Here is a 16,180-nt window from a genome sequence, read left to right on the forward strand (position 1 = left end):
TAGGTGTTAAAGCGCCGTTTGTGTTTACATAACTGTTCTTTAAAGCGTTATAACGCCGCCACATAGACGCTATTTGTTAGCCCATCTATGGTATTTCTCATGTTAGCATTCAGTATTAAGTTTGGAGTTAGTTAGGGGGGGTTGGGGGGCAAGGGGCTTTTAAACACACACACTCTGGTCTCCGCTTCCACAAGTGGATGCTGCTCGCCTGACGCAATGCCCTAGCCGCCTTATACAGTGGCTGACAAAGTGCTGCTGTTTTGGTTAGCAACTACGCGCAGGCTGTGCGGTTAACTCTGTCTGCGTGCGAGTTAATTAACGCTCACTAATGGTTATTTTTCCAGAGGCTACTAATTGAGATTATTTGAGGAAGCAGGGCCATACGTAAGTTCTTCTATTTGATGAGGGAAACAATGGAAAACAAACCGTAATAATCCCAGTAGAGCTTCAGCGTGTTTGGCTGCAGTTTGATGTTGTAATTGCCCCGTTTTAAAGAGGTGGGTCATTTCAAAAAGTAATTAGCGCACCGCATGCTTGTTTCCATCTCCTAGCAGGGCTCGTTATCAATAACTAATTAGTGTTCCCAAACAGCAGCTCCCACAATTTCAATTGTTGTCCATTACCGTATTAGCAAAGGACTCATCACTTACAGTACGGTTGAGACAAGTTGTGCGAGGCCGTTAAGCGCATTTGCGTTGCAAATCACTTTCTTGTTTTTCTTTTTTTTTTTTTTTTTCCCCCCCTCCGCAAAGCTGTCAATGCTCCACAGTTTGCAGTCTCACGCTTTCTGGAAGTAATTGCCTGTCATTTATTACTTTGACGCCTTTGTGTGGCCGTCCTTCCAAAGTGATACTTCCAGCGCTTGCAATTTGTCAGGTGCGCCGGCACTCGACGTGTCCCGGCACTTTTCTCAAACTATTTTTGTTCCTATCTATCCGTTTTATCTCGGCGCCAGCGAGCTATTTTGGATGGAGGTGACGGCGCTCTGCGTGTTTGAAATGAAACAATTTGCTTAGCGGCTTGGTCGCCTAATGAGGCTTGACGTCCAGACTGGCTCTGTTTTTCACTCTTCAGTCGCCTCCCAAACCCAAACAAACAATGCCGGCGAATTGTCAAACCTTAAATTCACACTCCCATTACAAATTCGGAATTATTTGACCCATGGTTGCAGGGAAAGAGGCGCTACCGCGATAGGTGGGAAGTTCAAACAAACTATATTTGTATCTAACAAAAGTCAGCTAACTTAATGCTAACACATAACGTGAAACGCCATAGACTGGCTAACAGAAGTGAGCATACTGTATATGTTACAGTCATCATAAACCATAAATGCTACTTTAAAGTCCCAGTAAAGTCAAAATAAATATGCCTTGTTAATTTGACACATCACAGATAAGAGTGTTTTTAACAACAAGGCCAACTTTATGAGGCTTTACAATCATGAAAAAGCAAACATTTTTTTCTGCTCTTAAATGCTAAAATGCTATTTTGCTTAGCATCTTTCTTAAACGCAACTACACGTTTGAATGGCGACACTATGTCTATCCGCTGAAAGCTTCTGTTGCATGGCCTAATATTGCACCAGGTCGTCCCGGGGCTTTTCCACGCCGCAGCAACGGGGCACTCTAAAGCGGCCATCACAGTGCAAAGTCAAGTTTGACTTTGAAAGCTCAAGTGCAGGAAGTTAAAAAAAAAAAAAATTGAGAGTTTTTGTCTAGGTTTGTCTGCTACCTATAGCGGCACTGAAGTGCAAAAACATGACAATAAATAACCAAACGCAACAGCAAATTAAAAAACACAAAAACAACAGCGTTAGTGACTAACAGTTAGTTTTTTGTTTGTTTTGTTTAGGTAGTTCTTTTTGTGTTTTTTGATTTGCTGTTGTGTTCACTTATTTGCTTTTGAATTTGCTGTCATTTTTTTGTGTTTATTTTTTGTTTTTATATTTTTTGATTTGCTTTAGCTTATGGTTGAGTTTTTTTGTATTTTTTAATTTCCTGTCATTCTAATTTTTGTGTTTTTTTATGTTTATTTTTTTTTGTTGCTGTTTTGTTTGATTTCTCTTTTTTTTTGCGTTATTTGATTTGCTGTCGCGTTGAGTTATTTGTTGTTGTGTTTTGAACATCGGGGCCACCATAGTTACCCTAAACGTAAAAAATTTGTAAACGCAAATTGATCGCGAAAACACCATGACAGCGACGCCGAGTCGTTTGGCATATTGAAAAGCTCCGTCTGCCTCGTCTGTCAGCACCTCTTGATTTTAAGCACAGGTACAGCCGACGAAGGCGGCTCACTCAGGGTTCATCCAAAGGTAACACATTTGAATCCCCGAACAGGAGAGCTTTCACAGAAACACACACATGCACATCCCTCGCAGTGTGTCGTGACACCACTTTTAATGTCCCGTGAATTCAATGTAATCCTATACAGGGAAAAAAAAAAATGAGTGGGGCATGTCGCGGGTAAAGTGTGGCGTGCAAATGAATTGGCTGCCTTTGGCTGGAGGCTACGGCGACACGCATTTGAAGTCAATGAAAAGTTGAAGCCGCCGCAGCAGCAGAGGCTGAGCCTTGTAAACAAACCATCTGTCACACTGGCAGCTTGTCATAGCGGTGACACCTGCACGCCGTCCAAGTCTGTGTCACAAGCTATTTGCACTCATGTATAGTTGTTTATTATGCCCGCGCCATTGCTATTGTTTCGTATTTTTACACCCAATTCATTACGACTGTATTTACCCTTCAATCTGCACCAAGGCAGAATGGAAAGCCAGCTTTGTTTAACTTTGCTACCTGCACAACTGTAATATAATGGCTGGCACGTGTACAAATAGATACGACGCACGTTCACTGCTTACGACAAATGGACTCGCGAAGCAGTTCCGAGGCTAATTTATGGTTTGGCTCGCCGAGTTTAAAGCGCGGCAAGACTCAAAAGTTGCTTTTAGAGGGGACGAAGAGTGTCAAGTGTGAAAGTGTGTTTGGAGGCTTTAATGCGATGTACTAACCGACTGAGACGTTTCATCTAAACCACATCATTCAAACATGACAGCCGCGGTGTGTCTACGCAATACGTTGCACGCTAGCAGCTGCATAAGCCAGCACGTGTGAGATAAGGCAACAACATGCAGATGCAGCGGTGGCTTCAGATACAAGTTATCCGACCGAACATATTTCCAGATACACAACGAACGATCAGACAGCTTTGCCTTAGGAATCCACTGCTAGCTTAACGTTGATGGAAAAAGTCATAGATGAGCTAACAATTAGCACCGATTGCAGGGGCGACTTTAAGAAACGGGTATTTGAATGCGAAAGGTACAAAGACAATATAATATTACTCATAGGCATATATTCTTTATCCTCTGCAAAAAACGAACAAATATTATTGCAATTTACTGAGTCACTGAGCGTAGCGATGACTCTTCTTTGTTTCTGTTTGTATGCCTGTACTACACTGGCTCCGGAGGCCAAGGCCGGCACACCAAGCATATCGGCCATTTTTTATAAATCCGACGGCCGATAAGCGATCAAATAAAAAGTGGGTTATTTTGAGTTGTCAAATTCTCTGCGGGCACTTTACACTGCTGGCCTGTATCAGCGTTGAGGATGAACATTTTCACTTTTACCGCAAACAAATATCGGCTCCAAATATCAGTTATCGGCCTCTTTGTATTATTAATAATCTGAAAAAAAAAACCATATTGGTCCATCACTACCTTGTATTAGGTTTTGAGGCTCCATATACAATATACTGTACCACAAAAACATGGTGTGATTGTCAAGGAAGAAGCAGATTGCTTGAGAGAGAGGAAACGGGCGAGTGGATGTTTTGGGAGGCTGTTGGGAACATTCAGTGACTGCATGCATGAATTTCGGCACCTTGTGACTATATGCTTGTGGCTAAAGAGGGTGTGGCGGTTCTTCCACTTAAGTGGGAATTCAAGAGGCAATAGTGGCATTTTGGGAAAGGAGCGTGTCGGATATAATGACTCGCTTGCTTTTGCTTGAGATGGGAGCTTGAAATCAGGAGGAAAACATGCTGTTCTTCCGTGTTTTTGAAGCACGGCCGGGGGGGTGGGTTAAGTGGATGTTGCTACCATGCAAATTGTCAACCCTTCAAGTGTTTCAGGCATGCTGACTGTTCTCCAAAGTTCCTCGGCGTGTGCGCCGTCTTTGCTTTTATACGCTCGCTCTTGAAAGCACACGCTCCTTTCCGACGTCTCATTGGCCGCTCGTGTCGGCAGGTTGGTTGCCGTGCCGTTGAAAAAAAAAAGAAAAAAAAAATCATTGAGAGACGGAAGCGGCGGATGGAAATAGAGTTGGAGTTGCTCTTGTTTCTACGGTAACTGCGGACGGGGAGGTACCGGGGGATAAAAGCAGAGGCAAAACAAACCTCCCATCCCCGCTCCGGTGGCAACAGCGCGGCAATTGGTTCTCGTTTCCTGCGAGGACAGGAAGGAAGGGTAAGGCGAGGATAGATCGAGAAAAAAAAAGAAAAAGAAAAAAAACACAACAAGGCTCCCGAGTAGCCTGGGAGACGGTTGCATCAGAAAAGCAAGAGACAAACATGCACACTCAACTTGCACGTGCACATAAACACACACACATGCCGCCCATCACATGCTCCACTTCACCCCACCCGCCCCATCCTTTACTTCTTCTTCCTCTTCATCTCCTCTATCTCCCGCCAAAACATCCACAGTAAAAGCTGCCTAGAAACCGGCAGGGGAAACTTGCGGCCTGCCATGATTGGCTGAGCTCCCTAGCAACGGCGTACGCTCGGGCAGCCAGTCAGGCGCGTCGCACGAGGCACACTGACCCAATGAGACAGATTATTTCGAGGCGGCGGGCAGGCACAGTGACCTGGTAACAGGCGGGGAGAAGGCAGGCAGGCAGACGCTAGAGGCAGACGAGAGACCGGCCCTCCCTGATTGGTTACAGCCTTTCCTACCTCGCCCCCATTGGCTGCCGGCTCCTCTCTTCTGCAAGTCATTCATACATTTCCCCCCCCCCCCCCCCGCCCGAATTTCCTGCCCGCTTTGCCGCCCTTACTTGCAGCGGCCACCCTGCCCTCAAGGAAAATCCGCTGGCCCAAGGTCGGGGCGCAGGCGGCCGCGACGGGATTGGCTGAGGCGGGCGGGAGCGCTCGGGCGTCCTAGTAACAAGTCCAGCTCGGCATGTCAACACGGGATTAAAGCGAGCCCATCAACAGCTTGTTTGACAACACCGGCGGGCCCGATGAGCTTGTTATGCTCGTTTTTTTCATTCAGGGGGATCTTAGAACTTTTTGGACTCGGGGCACTGTGGGGAATTTGAGTGTATTTTTCTGGTATCCGTACTTGAGTACACCTTGACATACCAGTGGAATTTGTTCCGTGACTGGGCTTAGACTCACTCACTAAACCATTCGCACTTGAAATTTACCATCAAACTAAACATACAACTAGTTGAGTATTTAAAACTATCACATAACTTAGCAATGCTAATGCTAACACATAATGGGAAACACACTACGTTGAAACTACAGTAGTGCGTTACTGGCTAATTCCCACACATTTGAAAAGTAGTTCGCCAGCTGTCGTGAGCCTACCGGGCAGAATAAGTCAATGAATCAATTACAAAAAAATAAAATTCGACCAAGTGATGACTTGTATGTTGAGTCAAGGTACCACTATTTATTCTTCTGATGAATTTTGACTTTTACCCCCTACATTTGAAAGCAGATCGGTCCTTACTTTGACAAAATAAATGATGGGATGACAACATGACATCAAAAAGCCGTAAATAAAGCGAGGTTTTGACTGACTGAGATCTTGGGGTCTTCTAACTCAGAATAAACAGTGACAACAGCAACTGTTGTTATGGACACAGGTTGGAGGCGCACCATTAGTGCCTCATTCGGCACCCGCTGCATTTCTCACTGTGCATTTTACAAATGGTTGGTTTGTTTAGGAACACGTTAACGTTCCAAATTGCTCGCTCCAGCAGTGTGGGGAATTAAAGTCAATACCCCGCAGGATCAGGAGTTCACGGCTGATAGTTAATGAGTTCAGCCGGAGAAATTCTGTGAATTTACCACGCCGTGCATACTGCCAAATGCTACGTAGCTGCAGGGTGGGGATAATATAGAGCCGGCGATTAGTAAAAAAAACATGAGCATCCAGCACAGAAACGGCTTATGTACTGCAGTGAGCCCTGACAAATGAATTTACGCGTAGAGTATAAAGACTCTCTGCGTGCGGTTCTGTTGAATGATACCACTTTGTATCCATCCATGCCCAAATTTAAACTCAGAACAGTGCGGCACATGTGCAAACCGCTACCCCACCGTGCCGCCTCCGCTTCATATCATGAGCACAATTATGTACTGTATGTTGGAGCATACGCATCACACAAATTTACGAATTCCCAAATCCCCGCTCGGAGTCCCCAGAGTCCAAAGCAGCCCGAGGAACTGAGAGTCAAAAGATCACAACGCGTTTAGTTGCGATCACAGGAGGATTTTCTCGTATTTTTATGTGCGTTCGTACCGTACGCTCAATGTCAAAGGCAACATTGGCGGCTGGGAGCTAAACCGGGGCGTGCCAGGTTTGTACAGGAGATGAGATTAAACAAAGCAGTGGAGGTCCTACACCGAGCATACATGAAAAATATTTGGCGGTTTGAAGCAAAATCAAAGCAATTAGAAAGGCGTGACAGACGGCGCCTTAGTAGTGATTTTGATCGCCGATTGATTAATCGTGTCTATTCGTTTCGTCTCAATGAATACCTAATAGACTAACAAACAAATTATTGTATTTAACTAACAGGCAGTTTTCCCAGTTCATGGCTGTGTTAACTAGCTAAACTAAATTAGCAAACAGATGAATCAGCAGTGGAGTGGACTGTACCATTCTGAGTAACTAGCGAGATAACTAAATAAATAACTCAGCAGACTACTTCCTGGTTCATGAAAGATGGTGTAAGACGTTAGAAATCCTGCTAAACAGCTAACTTACCAAATTGATACTTTAGCCTTGGAGTGGAGTGGACCAGACTGTACCATTCTAACTAACTAGCTAAAGAAATGAGTTAGCAGAGTATTTCCTGGTTCAAGGAGGATCTAATGAACTGAATTATCCAATGGATTGAAATTAGCAGTGAAATGAATGGCAGTAACTAGCTAATTAAAAAGTACTAACTAGCTAAACTACATAAGTAGTGTCTGCCTGTCAGTCCACCCATTTGTCTATTTGATCTTATTATGATTGTATACAACACAGTGCTACTTGTCTTTATTAAAAAATGTTGTTTGGGGCGCTGGAACAGATTAATGGCATGTCACTTAATTTCAAGAGAGAAAATTGACTGGATATGCAAGTAGAGTGAGTTATGAACTTGGTTACTGAACGAATTAAACTCATAAATCAAGGTAAAGACCGTATTTCTCAGCGGACCAAAAAAAGAAAAACGTGTGTTAAGTATGATTTAAACTGGCAATGACAACAAGAGAATGAAGCACACAGTCAGGGTCAGGACTGGGCTACATTTTAAGGTCTCATAAAAGTCCGAGCACATGACTCACCTGATTTAAAGTTGCACATTGAGCGCTGCTTAATCTTCCCTTTCAATACGTTTTTTGTCTTGCATCTGCCGCCATGTGTCATGATTTTGGAAGGTGACACCATCCCTCCCATCTGTGGGGTGTTTTTCTTTTGTGTGTGCGTGTGTGTGTGTGTGTCCCCTTTTGAATGTTGGGGGGTTTGGTGTAATTCTCTGTGAAATGACCCGTTCAACATTTTTGTTTGGATCACCTGTGCAGCCGGTGGGTTTCTAATTGGATACTGCCGATCACCGAGCCCAGTTTCATAGCCGCAGGGATGATACCAGGAAATAAAACATTAAGGCATTGTCTCTAGGAAAAAGAAACAGCATGCATTCGGCATGTTCGGGCATATCACGAGAACTGGCAGCCGGAGCATAAATAATGGAAGATTTATGAATAGCCAGCAAAAATCCTCCTTTCCCTCTCTCTCCTTGTTAAATTAAACACTGACACAAGCTCGCGCACACACTTCCTAGTTTGATTTCACGGCGTGTTTTATTATCATGCAAATGAACGCACTGGCAGGGAACGCCAAGGAAGAGATTAACATGCACTAAAAGTCCCCCCCCCAAAAAAAACGTGAACACACAATCTTATGCTGTTGCTGTTTTTCTGTAATTAAAAGTTCTCCTGCTAACATTTGGGGGGGGGGGGGGTTTAAATGTATTTGCTTTGTTAATTTAGCAACAAAAGCAAAACAATACGACGAGCAAAATGTTTACAAACGTGTGGAATAGATTGTCCCATTCACTCCACACTGACTCGGTTTACACCTTGTAATTTTGCTTTGTTTTTGCTAGTCAGCAGGCTACTTCCTGTTTTGTGGAGGATAGGGTAAGATGCTAGTAAATAGACAATACCTTGTTGATTGTTGCTTTATTCTCTCAACCCTCCTACCCAGCTAGCTAGCTCAAAATGTAAAATTAGCAGGCAACTTCCTGGTTTGATGGAGCAAGACGCATGACCTTACATTCAAACCCCGCCAACTATTTGACTAAATAATAATAATTAATAAATCAACAGGCTACTCAGAGTTTAATAGGATGACGTAAAACAAATTTAGCTAACTAGCGACTTAGCCAACTACCGGACTATAACAGTATACCGCCCACATTTTGCTAGCTGGAAGTAAGTCTTCCTACCCAGCTAATTAGCTAACTAATGCCCTGGTGGGCCAGGGGTTAACAAAGCTAGCCAACTAATCCATCAAAAACTAAATTAGCAAATCAATTTAGCAAGCTACTTCTTAATCAGCGAACTACCAGACTAGAGCTTCATACTTCACCCAATGAGCTTAATGTTGGTTAAAAAAAATTAAATGAAAAAAAAAAAAACGACATCATTGAGTGGCATCTGAAGCAAAATGAGCACATGCCTGCTTTCCTTTGAACCTTCCCGCCTTCAGCCTTGTGGACACATCGATGAGTACCAGGAGAGGGTTCTGACGGCCCTTTTCTTCTTCTTGGACAGCAAGCGTCTGATCTGGCGCCGCCTCAGAAGATCAGACGAGGACGGCCTCGAGTCGCGAGCCCTCGCTGCCATCAAAGCGACGACACTCCAGCGAGTCTCGGCGTGGATCTTCCCAGGGTAAACAAGCGCCGGAGCATTCCTGGGAAGAGAAAGTGTCAGCGTCAGTATGATGTTGTAATTAGTCGGCCATCACGCAGTCTGAGCACGCTAGCTTCTGTAATGTTGCCAATTCAACGCCCACCTCAAATCTTTGCAGAATTTAAATGTAATTTTTGTACCCTCGAGGCAGTGAATTTGTCAATTTGGGTGATCCCTTTACCGCTCGTGAAATTCTATTTTGCGGCTAATTTAACAGTAAGGCGCATGACTGAGCCGCAAATTAAATTTACAGTCTTTGTGTTGGCTTCCTTCCCATCTCCCAAGGGGGCTTGTTTTTTGGGTGACTGAGTCGCTCGTGACGCTGCGCTGCCACATGTGCAGCAGATGTTAGCCGATCCTTATTAGCAAGCATGCTAGTGGTGCTGTCCAATTGCTCACGTATTGGCAGAGGTGGCAAAAGTACATACACTTAAGTGGAATTAGATACTTGTGTAAAAGTACTGATTCAAATGCTCCCATCCAACTTGTCTTCACAGAAAACAAGTTTCCCCTTTAATTGTATAGTGCTTGTGCTAGAATAGACAGAGAATTTCCGAATGTCAGAAAGTGGATTGGATGCGTGTTCTCAAGTACAATAGCAAGATATTTGTACAATGTTACTTTCCACCACTTTGCACTCTGCGTATTGGACAGATGTGGCTTTGTTTGAGGCAGACGGCTTAGCAAACACACTTGTGGCCAGGGAGGGACCACCTGCTTTTTTGGCTGACAGCACATTCCTGCTGCTCTGCCAAGTGGCTAATGGGTTGACTAACCACCTTGAAGTCACTCGTTGTGACTCGCCGAGCCATCACCGCGACACCGAGGATACACATCTCGAAATGACAGACTATAATCACATGCGCTAAAGTTAGCTCACCCTGTTGCCGCGGGATTACACTTCACAGTCTCCACGCTGTCTCAGCGCAGATAAAATCTGTCAGGAGACAGCGGACTGGGGACTAGGGACGGATACGGATTTTGTGATTCCTATTCATGAAAGCATCCACTCAGAGCGAGTCTGAAGTCTAATAAGTGATGACTTCATGAGCGCCACCGTCTTTGTCCCGAAGACGTATCATCAAATATTTATGAAGAGGTTTCCAAGGCAGTTTTTAATTTATTATTTTTCTAATTGTAAGATGTCTGCTGCACCTAGTTAAAAATCCAATATACTAGGTAGCCGCCACAAAAAAGCCGAAATGGCTGATGACATCGTCTGCCGCCCGGAGCACTTTCTGGCACCCATCAAACGCTCTGCATCGGCCGTGTAGTATAAACCAAGGAAGCGGATGTGTAGTAAAGCTTACAACTGGCTGGTCCTCCATTGCCAGAAGCAGCCACCGTCAAGTCTCCTCATCCCGCCCCACCCCGCCAGTCAGTCGCCTTCCCGGGGGAAGCGGCAGTCGACGTGCCATGAAAGCGGCTTTGAAGGGGAGCAACTGTCGGAATGACTGAGAGAGCAATCGCGGGCAGGAAATGGAAGATTTAAGGAAGATGACTTACACCAGCATACCAAACCATTAATGAGCCAAGGCACATAACGTCGCTGTCGGGCCTAAACCTTTTATGTACAAATTTGGCCGATTTCATATTTTTTGCCACAAATCGATAGTATTGGTCTGTCCCAACGTTGTGTTTATGTTACGCATTGGTAACTAAATTGAAGGTGTTGAAAATAGAGAATAAATCTATTAACTCTCTTGAACACGCCGCTGTCACTCTGTGGGAGCCGTGCAGCATTATATCACCTCAAGACTGAAAGTCTTGATGTTTTTTCGACGATAACGAGTGAAAACAGTTGGGATGGATATATTTGAAGAAGCCTGTTTTGTTAGAAATGCATTTGTGATGCTTCAGTGCAATTCAGATGAATTTCCACAAATTAAAGCATTGCTCACGGCTACAAGACCTTTGAAAAAGAGTTGGGGAAGATGATGACTTAATTTCAGTGAGCACTGAAGGATTAACTCTTCCCGCGTTTAGCTTTGTATTTGGCTCGGGTTCTTATCAAGTGGGCGAGGGGCAATTTCTGTTCGATGCAAAAGTCTAACATCGGGCACCACTTAAGCCATGCCAAAACATACGTATTAGGAAAACCAAAATGGTGAAAACCAGCTCCACAAATGAGTACCAAACGCCTGAATTTACTTTACAGAGTCTTCTGGATGTTTTATTGTTTGTAGGTCTTAATAGCAACAGCGGTTAACGTCTTGCGTGGGAGTTAATAATGTTAAAATGTTACATCAAACATACAGTTTACAATGCACAGGCAATAAATGTTTTACGATGCCAATAAACTAATTAGACGGACATTATTTCCTATGGGAACGATCGTTTTAAAGTTTCACTGTGTTACATTACCACATCCGAGCTCGGCATGGTCATTATTGTAAAAGCAGATTTTTTTTGACGACATCCCATTAATGCAAGGTGCAGGTGAGCAGCATGCTAATTTTTTGGTTTAATTGCGAGTTCTCGTACGATCACCCAGAGCGTATTAAAGTGATCATTTGGCTGTCCCGTGCGCCTGCTTAACTGGGACACAATTACCCAATTAGCCAAAGTACCCAGCCGGGGGGAGCCGAGTGTAACCAGAGTCGTAATGACATCATATGTTTTGGGCTGGTCACATGGGGATGACCTCATTTCCTGTGTGGCTGATTTGAATTATACCCTATATTGCTTTTTATCATCAAAATGTGATGACATGGATGCAAAACCCATGCAAACTGGTTGTATTAATATAGTTAACAGGTGCTTTAATAACATGTTGTTGTCCAAATGCCCAAAGGGTGAAGAATCCCAGCTCTGCTAGACCAAAGACAAGCTTCTACAAAAAAAAAACTTTTTCACCCACAGAGGCAGCACTTCATACAGCTGCCAGTTAATGTGTGTTTCCACATCGACAACTTCAATTCACAATGCAGCTGGGCGTAGGTTTTGCCTTTGACGTGATAATATTTCCAACAATGTTGTGCTTGAAGGTGGCTCTGAATCTTCGCCCAATCTGACCGCCAAACTTGATATGAGACAGTTATTATGTAAATTAGTAAGATTGTGGTGCCCCAAACTTGCATTTTCCATCGAGGATAAAGAATATATGTGGGACTATTGTTATATTATCATTCTACATGTGTTGCTCCATCATTTGTGTTCAAAATCCTAATGTTATCAAAAGGTTCTCAAACAATAATCATAAAGCCGCATGTCACAAACACGTGTTGCGCATAACACGGCTGAAATGAATTCCACTCGCCCTACCAGCAAACCTGCTATAACCTTCACGCTTGGTTTTGCAAATCAAGCCCTGACTGATTTTCACCCCCCCCCCTCCTCCTCCCTTCTCTTCACTCATTGTTTGTGCAGCCAGGCCCCTCCCCTCAGCTCGGGCGCAAGACGTCATGTAAACAAGCCGTGAAAAGGGGGTTATGTTCCGCATGACACCGCGGCTTAATTATAACATCGCGTACGCTAAGTGGAGTCGTTGCCATCGCGCAAACTGGGGAGGGGGTGTAACCTTGCTTGCATCGTGAACAAATACACTTGGTGACATTCTGGTGCTTTATTCATGAGGTCTTTTTAACTGTTGAGGGCAGGTGTCCATTCCTGAGGGCCGCCCATGTGATGATTGCATCAATAAAACATCACAATGGATGACATCATCCCTAAAGCGCTCATACGGTTCCAATGCTCGGGAGGGATTAAGGGGGAGGAGGTCACATGCTTGGCACCACCTTTGGCCTTGTTTGTGTGACCCTCCTGCAGTTCGGTACCTAAAGCAAACAATGGGCCAACTTTTTTTCGCCAATATCTTATCTTTTTTTTTTTTTTTCCAAAGATCTGCAATTACCTCAAACAAAAGCGCGGTTGCCATGTTTGGGCATGTTTTAGTACGTCAGCGGTCGTCTAAATTGCACACACACTGCACTGGAGTCGGCCCAAGGCATAAGCGAAATAAGCACCTGCTTCAGGCTCCGTCACAATACTCTGCTTCTTTTCTTATATATCGACAGTCTTTATTGTTTTTATGTTATTCATTTATTGTTTTAGCTGTCTTTGTAAGTCTGATTTTTACTTCATGTAAAAACCAAAAACAATCGATTAGTTGTCACTTGTAAATGCCTTGTGGTGTAGGAGTTAAAATGTGGCTTGTAGAAAGATTCTAAGTTAAAACCTTTTTAAAAACAAAAGGCTGGGAGCATTCGGGCTTGGTTGTGAACAAGGCTTCGAGTTTTGTTTTGGAGTGGTTAAAATTTTCGACATGAAAAAAGCAGAAAACAAATTGAAAATATATTTTTTAGTATTTGTTTTCTTTTTTATTTATTCACCCCCGAAAGGTGATTTTTTTTCTGGGATGAAATGCAATCCATGTCCATATATAATCACAACGTTGCTTGCTGTTCTTACACTTTACAAACGAGAGAGAAATGTTTTTTTTTTAAGTGTCCCATTTGTGTTAGTTAGCAGGTTACGTCCTGGTTCGTGCCAATATGATTCGGGTGAAAGGCACTATTGATGCCATCAAAGGATGAAAACAACATACCTTCGCCCTAGTAGTCCCCCTTGCGAATGAATGGCTGATTCTATTTTTAGGGTCCAGACTGGAGGTTAAGCCCACCGCCGCCCATCCGCCCGAGGGGGTTTTCTCTTCTTCCTCAAGAGGTCTGCAGGTGTCCAGAAGGGGATTTTTGGGGTGGTGTGATACTTTGAAGACTCCCCCGCCACACTCGGCCTCAATCAAAGAGTGAGAGGGTCAATATTTGTGCAGGAGACAGAGACCTGAGGAATGCAGACGGTACAGAAATAGCAACAAAAAGTCCCGCTTTTAGGTGGCACCACCACTCATGACATCAGGATGTGCACCCTGACCCCCACACCCAGACCCCCCCTCCCCCCCAACACACTTGCACTCACTCATACAACACAAGCTCTTTCACCCACTCACTCACACACACACACTTAAATGTATAGAGTGAGAGGTGACCGAGGTTGCCTAGACATCAGTGATGTCATCAGCCGGGACCCCTCGGCCACCTGCATGTCCAACAATGCGCGGCCGAGGTGAAGGGCCCCACACCCGGGGATGGCCGCATTCTTGGGAGCATGATGTCAAAACGCCACTGCAGGGGAAATCGACCGAAACCAGTCGGTTGGCTTTGACTGGAAACGGTGCGCCATGGCAACACGATAACGCCTCAGCAACGAGGAAATAGGAAGACGGCGGATTATGTAAAAAGTCCCTTGGACTCATTTACAAGGAAGTCTGAGGGTTTATGACTCAGCCACAACCTTGTGACCGCCAATTTATGAGCTACTGGTCTGCAGTTAATAACAATTATGATGACGGTCATTTGTCCGGGAACAGGTGCTCACTTCTAAATGCTATCAAGAAATAAAATGAATGGAAATGTCATTAATCCCTTCCAACCTCCAACCATACAAACACACACACACAAAATGTGTTTTTAAAATTAGGAAAATAGCACTCTAAAAATCGAACTTTACAAGACATATAGTGATTATATTATTAAACAGAATGTAAAGAATGAAACATTGTATGCATCATGATGAATTCATTGCAACACCTACTGGTATGTGCAACCTGGCCACAGGGGGCAGTACAATACAATCATGAAAACGCATACGTAAACAACAAGCGATGCAAACAAAGGCGCTTAAATCTAAACTCAGAATTGCTTGTATCATATTAAAAAATATATATATAAAACATATGAACTTTGGCGGTTCACTGATTTTATGTAAAAACTAGCAGGGTAGCGACTTTAACAATGCGCATCAAGGTGGTGCACCCAGAATGCTTTTGAGACACTTAGGTGACATGTGGGATGACAGCGAACGTCACTAAGTTTTAATTAGCCTTGCTAATACCGCGCTGCTATGTCACAAACAGCCTCGGGACCAAAGCGGCGCGACGGCGACTCCTCCCCCCCTTGATGCGTATCTAATGAGGCCATCAGCGTGACAGCGCCGCATCCCGGGGGAGCCTCGGTGGAGGAACGCGGGCGGATGGCGAGTGGACACCCCTTGATGGGCCATCTGTCATCACGTCTCAGTGTGTTGGCCAAAACACGGTGTGGGCGCATCACGTGCGGGTGCACCTGTTTGTTGTCACAGCCGATTCAAGTCACTTTCCAACAGAGGTGGGAAGTGTTATCCTGCAGTTACTTGTTTGCTTCCACGCAATACTGTGTGTGTGTTTTTTTGTGATCGGTTCTTTTAGCAACCTTTGGATTTCACAGTGTAGAGTGGTGCCTTGAGATACGAGTGACCTGACTTATGAGTTCTTTGAGATGCAAGCCGCTTTATGGCTTTGACTTGGGATGAAAAATCTACAAGCAAACAGTTAAAGTTGACTATCAAGTTAAACCTAAAACAAAACTAAGTTATGCCTGCTAGCTTAATGCTAACATAATGGAAAACACCATTGACAGGCTAAAAAATAGCAATGACAGTAACGGCGCTATTTAAACCAAACACATAACTTTGCCTTTAAGTCCGCTAGCCTAACGCTAGCACATAACATGAAACACCATTGACAGGCTAATGAATAGCATCCATGTTATGATTTGAGGGCTGTCGTTTTCCTAGTATAGGGCCCATGAACTGTACATTGTTAATGGCCTGCCATTTCTTTCCATATAAAAACTCCACTACTTCCAGGCAATATGGCGTGTTTAATTATGAATATACCGCAGCTCTTCCTCAGGCTGAGCATCCATAGAGCCGCGTCGATGTTGACAGTACAGCCAAGTGCTCTTCTCCAGTGTTGACATGCTCTGAAGTGGCCCTCAGCGTGGCGTGCGACCGCTTCTCATGTGAAGCGAGCGCTCCTCGGCTCCGGGGAGACCGCAGCATCCTCCTGGAGGGCAGAGTTGAGTCGATAGACATCAATTTCGCTTTGCCCGCCTCACCTGATGTGAGAAATCCCCCGCTCGGCGGTCGGGAAGCGCCATCAATTATT

The 16,180-nt window shown here is 44.3% G+C and overlaps 1 protein-coding gene across 5 annotated transcripts in view; it reads right to left on the reverse strand.

The window, feature by feature from the left end:
- Positions 1 to 16,180, reverse strand: part of bmf2 (BCL2 modifying factor 2) — a 49,261-nt gene that overhangs the window by 14,752 nt on the left and 18,329 nt on the right. For 4 of the 5 annotated variants that reach the window (XM_086019266.1, XM_086019265.1, XM_086019264.1 and 1 more), the window contains 3 exons: positions 15,910 to 16,078; positions 13,742 to 13,977; positions 8,963 to 9,196 (listed from right to left, as the gene is read on the reverse strand). The gene's annotated coding sequence lies outside the window, so the exon portion shown is untranslated. The other variant, XM_086019267.1, reaches the window with a different exon arrangement.

The sequence above is a fragment of the Filicampus tigris genome, chromosome 20 (assembly GCF_054856515.1).
Source record: "Filicampus tigris isolate MCC_2025a chromosome 20, RoL_Ftig_1.0, whole genome shotgun sequence".
NCBI lineage: Eukaryota > Metazoa > Chordata > Actinopteri > Syngnathiformes > Syngnathidae > Filicampus > Filicampus tigris.